Raw genomic sequence first — 6,539 nt, forward strand, 5'->3', positions numbered from 1 at the left:
ACAGTTGGCGCCCACCGTGGGGCCAGCGCACAGTGGATTTGAGTTCTTGAAGGGCAGCTTTGAAGGGCTCAAGGGATACGCTGTGGGCCGGATGACCAAGAGTCGTCACGGCAAGCTCTACATCGACGATGCAAACTGGGGCCCCGACGCCGGCTCAATTGAGTACGGGTACCGGGTCCCCTTCGGCGGAATTCATGTCTTCATTGGCAAGATTGGTGAGCCGGGCCCTAAGCCGGATCTCTGCGCCGATCTCATCGAGACGGCTCAGCGTGCACGACCCGCCCGGGCTCTACATGCCTTGAAGCATGCTTTTGTGGGATGTGTCCATGGAGGACTCTCTGAAGGATCTGGATCTGGTGATGAGACGGCCGCCGGCTCTGACGGCGAGTCGTCTACGGATGAGTCAAACTCGTTGTATCAACTTCAAGATGGCAGGCTCAGGGGTTGTTCCGATGGCGACAGCATTCCGGACCCCTTTGAACCGCCGATCCGGGTTGGAATCTACATGGCCGGCGCGCAACCTGTTCAAAACCCCGCCTCCGGGTCAGGAAGCCCGGTGCCTTCGCCGGCTCAGGTGTTGATGGATCTCACAGACAAGATGACGGTCCTGTTGACCGCTACGGTGGCTCCGGCGGATCAAGTTCAACATGACACGGAGGTGGCACAGTTAAAGTTGGATCTAGCGAAGGCCAAGGAGGATCTGGCGGCGGAGGGGATCAGGATGGCTGCAGAGAGGGCAGCTCTCGACGCCCAGACTCAGTTGATTCAGGCACAGTCCTTCTGGCTCACGATGGATCAGAACGCGTCCAATGAGGTCATGAGAAGGAGGCATCAAAAGGCCCAATCTCGACTCCCTCCGGTTTACGATCCTCAAAACCTCTTCAACACGCCGGGTGCAGGGTCTAGTAACCCGCCGGAGATCATAGTGCCCGGGGCCGGGACGCCAATTCAGCCCCAAGTGATGGGACCTCCCCGGGTGAACCCTGCCCCGCCTCAGTACGTGCCAATACCACCGGGGCATTATGCCAACCCGTTGGAAAACATGGTCCCTGCGGCGGCACGGCTGGCGGCTCTCCCAATTGATGGCGACTCTCCAACGATGGTTGAAACCCGCCGGGTCAGAGAACTCCTTCAGACAGCTCTGGCGCAGCAAGAGGCATACTCTTATAGCCGGGACAAGATTCATTCAACCCCTCGTCCAGGCCGGAGCCCGAGTTATAGCAGACACATGGTCTCAGCGACCGGCTCAAGTAATGTCCGACGCCATGACTTGCCACCTAGCCACGGCCCGGCTCATAACGAAGCCTTTCACGCAGCAGACCAAGACAGAGCACGGCAAGAGGCGGAGCAGGTGCCTCAGTTGACGGCTTACCAGCCACCCCCGGCTTATCCGATGGCTTCCGTCGACGTGGGTATACCTATGAGGACGGGAGGTGTCCCCTATTTAGTGCCGGCTCTCCGCAATGAACGTCTACCCAAGGACTTCAAAGGGCCTAGGAAGGTGCCTAATTACACGGCTGATTTACAACCCGGAGCCTGGATCGAGAGTTACGAGATGGCCATGGAATTGCTGGAGGTCAGCGAAGCGGCGATGGCCAAGTACTTCACCATGATGTTAGATGGGACTGCCCGCACTTGGTTGAAAGGGCTGCCACCGAATTCTATCGGGTCTTGGGCTGAGCTGAAAGCCCGGTTCATCCAAAACTTCAAAGATACCTGTAGGCAGTCTATGTCAATTGTGGATTTGACTAACTGTAAACAGCAGGAGGGTGAGTCTACGACACATTCGGTTCGCCGGGTCAAAGAGATAATACATTCATTTGATAAGATGGATGCCGGCTCTGCAGTCTTAATGTTGGAGCAGAATTGTCGTTTCCTGACCCTGAAGATGAAACTTGGGCGGCTCAAGCGCAATTGCAATGATATGGGTGCGCTGATGGCGGCTCTCGTCAAGTACGCCGACTCTGATAGTACCAAGGACCCCACGTCAGATGATGAAAGGACAGGGAAGGGAAAGAAGAACGGCAATGGCAAGGGTCCCCAGCATAACCCGGCGAACCAAGGAGGTAACAATCGTAAGGCTGATGGCAGCATGGAGTTTGTGGCCAATGCCAGCTCACAGGGTAACAACCAGCGACGTAAAGGGAGGCCACCTCCCCGAGCCGGCGGTTCAGGCCCAACGCTTGAGCAGTTGTTGAGTGAGCCTTGTCCAAGGCATGGCTCTAGGGAGAAGCCAGCTACTCATCTATGGAAAGATTGCGCAATCATGAAGGCCTTTAAGAATTCCAATGCCTTTAATGGCAACAATGGCTTGGGCGGCGGCTCAGGCGCCGACGGCTTTCATGGCCCGGGCGGCGGCTCAAACTCCAATCCTCAGAATGTTCAAGGGGGCTTTAATCAGCAGTCCGGCCAGGGTCATCAACAGCAACAGGGGGGATACCAGACCAATCCAAAGCAGCTCAATGGTGGACAGTATCATGTGTTTACCACCAGTCTATGTAAGCGAGATCAGAAGCTTCATAAGAGGGCTGTGAATGCTGTTGAGCCGGCGGTTCCACGCTATTTAAGGTGGTCTGAGCAGCCTGTTGTGTGGAGTAGGGAGGACCACCCTCCCTGGGTTGATAATCTGGGTCACCTGGCCCTGGTAGTGGCTCCTCAGGTGGGAGGATATAAGTTCACTAAGGTGCTCATGGATGGAGGTAGCAGCATCAACATCCTCTATTATGAAACCTTCCGTCGTATGGGGTTGGTTGATAAGAACCTCAGCCAGTCTGATACTGTTTTCCATGGTGTGGTGCCTAGTAAGTCGGCTTATCCAGTTGGTAAGATCGAACTGGAAGTGGCCTTTGGAGATGAGTACAACTACAGGGTGGAAAAATTGACCTTCGAGGTGGTCAAGATAAGAAGCCTGTATCATGCCATATTTGGGCAGCCGGCTTACGCCAAGTTCATGGCACGGCCGTGTTACGTATACTTACAGCTCAAGATGCCGGGTCACAATGGGACCATTACAGTTCATGGCAGCCGAAAGATAGCCTTGGAGTGTGAGGAAGGTGACGCGGCTTATGCAGAATCTGTTTGTGCAACGGAGGAGCTGAAATTTTACAAGGACAATGTTGACCCAATAGATATGACATCTCTGAAAAAGCCGACCACGGAGCATGAGCCGGCAATGAAATTTAAGTCAGCTGATGAGACTAAACTTGTTGATTTCGTTCCAAGTGACTCATCTTAGCAGTTTAGCATCAGTGCCAATCTGGATCCAAAATAGGAAAGCACGCTCATCGAGTTCATCCGTGAGAATAGGGACATTTTTGCATGGAAACCTTCTGACATGCCAGGTGTACCCAGAGAACTCGCTGAGCACACTCTCAATATTGATCCAAAATTTAAGCCGGTCAGGCAATTCCTTCGGTGGTTCAATGAGGAGAGCGGAAAGCCATTGGTGAGGAGGTGGCCCGGCTCTTGGCGGCCGGGTTTATTGTCGAAGTTTTTCATCCAGAATGGTTAGCTAACCCGGTGCTCGTGCTCAAGAAGAATGGCACCTGGCGGATGTGTGTGGACTACACGGACTTAAACAAGGCATGTCTGGCTGATCCTTTCGCTCTCCCCCGTATTGCTCAAATCATTGATGCCACGGCGGGTTGTGAGCGTTTAAGTTTCTTGGATGCGTATTCTGGATACCATCAGATTAAAATGGCAGTTAAGGAACAGGAGAAGACGGCATTCATCACTCCCTTTGGAGCCTTCTGTTATGTGTCTATGCCTTTTGGACTCAAGAGTGCACAGGCGACTTACCAGCGTTGTGTGCAGAATTGTCTTCATGACCAGATTGGGCGCAATGTTCACGCCTATGTGGATGATATCATGGTTAAGTCCAGGGAGAAGGAGACCCTGGTCGATGACCTTAGAGAAACCTTTGATAATCTCCGGGTTTACAAGATGATGCTTAACCCGGCCAAGTGTGTTTTTTGGTGTTCCCGCAGGCAAGCTCTTGGGTTTCCTGGTTTCTAACACAGGCATTGAAGCTAACCCGGAAAAAATCAAGGCAATCACCTCTCTGGCTAAGCCGGCGTGTATAAACGACGTCCAGTGTCTGGCAGGCCGCATCGCTGCTTTGAGCCGGTTTATAAGCCGTTTGGGTAAAAAGGCCATGCCACTGTACCAGTTGATGAAGAAAACCGATGATTTTGTCTGGAACAATGCTGCTAATACTGCTTTTGAGGATTTGAAGAGACAGCTGGCCGGGCCCCCAGTCCTTGCTGCTCCGGTTGACAAGGAGCCCTTATTACTGTATGTAGCTGCTAACGCACGAGCCGTCGGTGTGGCTGTGGTGGTGGAGCGCAAGGAAGAAGGTAAGGAGTATCCGGTCCAGCGGCCGGTTTATTACGTCAGTGAAGTGCTCATCGAGTCCAAACAGCAGTATCCACATTGGCAGAAGCTTGTTTATGGTGTGTTCATGGCAAGCCGGAAGCTTAAGCATTATTTCCAAGGTCACCCTGTCACTGTGGTTAGTTCTGCTCCCCTTGGAGATATCATCCAAAACAGAGAAGCCACAGGAAGAGTGGCTAAGTGGTCTGAAATACGTACCGCGCACTGCTGTTAAATCTCAAGCTTTGGTGGATTTCATCAACGATTGGACAGAGCTACAGGTGCCCGAAGAAAAGCCGGATAATACATATTGGACTATTCACTTCGATGGGTCTAGACAATTGGAGGGCTCGGGGGCTGGAGTTGTCTTGGCTTCCCCCAAAGGTGACAAGTTTCATTATGTGCTACGGTTGCTGTTTCCTTGTACTAACAATGCGGCTGAGTACGAGGCCTTGCTCCATGGTCTTCGGATGGCTAAGGAGATGAGCTTGAGCCGAGTAAGGTGCTTCGGCGATTCAGACTTAGTGGCTCAACAAGTATCAGGCAAGTGGGATTCCAAGGACCCTCTCATGGCGGCTTATCGCCGTGAAGTTGATGCCATTGCTGGACATTTTCAGGGTTACCAAGTAGAGCACATCGATCGCAGGAAAAACGAGGCGGCTGATGCACTAAGCCGGCTAGGCTCTCAGCGAAAGCCGGTGCCGCCTAATACTTTCTTGGACATCTTGCATAACCCTTCTGTTAAGTTACCTACAGAGGAAGACTTGGCTATCCCTGACCCGGAACCACAGTTGGTGGCGGCTCTCCACATCACCCCGGACTGGACAGTACCATACTTGGCTTACATGACCCGGGGAGATTTACCTGAGGATGAAACTTTGGCCAGACAAATAACCCGTCGGTCTAAGTCAATGGTCATTATCAATGGTGAGCTACATCATCGCAGTGTCATTGGAACTTTCCAGCGTTGTGCTTCCCCTGAGGAAGTCCAAGATATTTTGCGTGAGATTCACGAGGGGGATTGTGGCCATCATGCCGGGTCAAAATCCCTTGTGGCCAAAGCTTTTCGTCATGGTTTTTATTGGCTGACGGCTCATGCTGATGCGGAGGACTTGGTCAGTAGACGTGACGGTTGTCAGAGGTTCTCGCGACGGGCTCATGTGCCGGCTCAAGAGCTGAGGATGATACCAATCACTTGGCCATTTGCAGTCTGGGGGCTTGACATGGTTGGGCCTTTTAAGAGGTCCAAGGATAAGAAGACCCACCTTTTGGTGGCAGTTGACAAGTTCACAAGGGTGAAACTTGTAGTGTAAGGCAAGAATAGCTAAGAGTCCGAGCCGGACACTGTTATGAGCCGGCCGGGGCTCTGAGAGCCGCTGGGCGTCAACCTCTCTATATAAAGGGACGACCTGGCGGCAGTTTAGGGGCAAGAAAGACAAGACTGATAACCAGGCAGGACGGTTTAGCTCCTGGTCATCGAAACCCTAATCAATACCACCTCAACTGGACGTAGGCTTTTACCTTCACCGTAAGGGGCCGAACCAGTATAACCCTCGTGTTCCTTGTCCCGTTTAACCCCTTTAAGCTTCCTAGCTGCGATGGCTCCACGACTAAGTCCTTGCACGAGGACATCTGTCGTGACAATTCCACGACAGTATCCCTTGATCCCTTCAAAGTTGCCCTATAAGAACTTGAAACCACGGTGTCGCTGGCCCCACGGTGGGCGCCAATTGTCGTTGAATTGTCACGGCAGATGTCCTAGAAGAAGGACTTTGTCGTGGAGCCATCGCAACTAGGTTAGCTTGAAGGGGTTATACGGGACAAAGGACACAAGGAGTTTATACTGGTTCGGCCCCTTTCGGTGAAGGTAAAGGCCTAATCCAGTTTGAGGTGGTATTGCTTATGTCTCGATTACCAGGGAGCGAATACGCTTGACCTAGCTTTCGATCTATTCTCTCTTGTCCTAAACCACCGCGAAGTCGTCCCTTTATATACACAGGATGACGCCCCGCGGCTCATAGAGTCCTGGCCGGCTCATACACAACGTGTCCGGCTAGGTGACTAACTATACATGCCTTACATTACAAGTCACACGTATAGGGCGGTTTACACCTGTAGGCCTCAAGTCGCGTTTGGGCTTCGGGCCTTTTAGTAAGCCTGCTTCGTGA

Source organism: Triticum aestivum, chromosome 4D, assembly GCF_018294505.1.
Source record: "Triticum aestivum cultivar Chinese Spring chromosome 4D, IWGSC CS RefSeq v2.1, whole genome shotgun sequence".
Lineage (NCBI taxonomy): Eukaryota > Viridiplantae > Streptophyta > Magnoliopsida > Poales > Poaceae > Triticum > Triticum aestivum.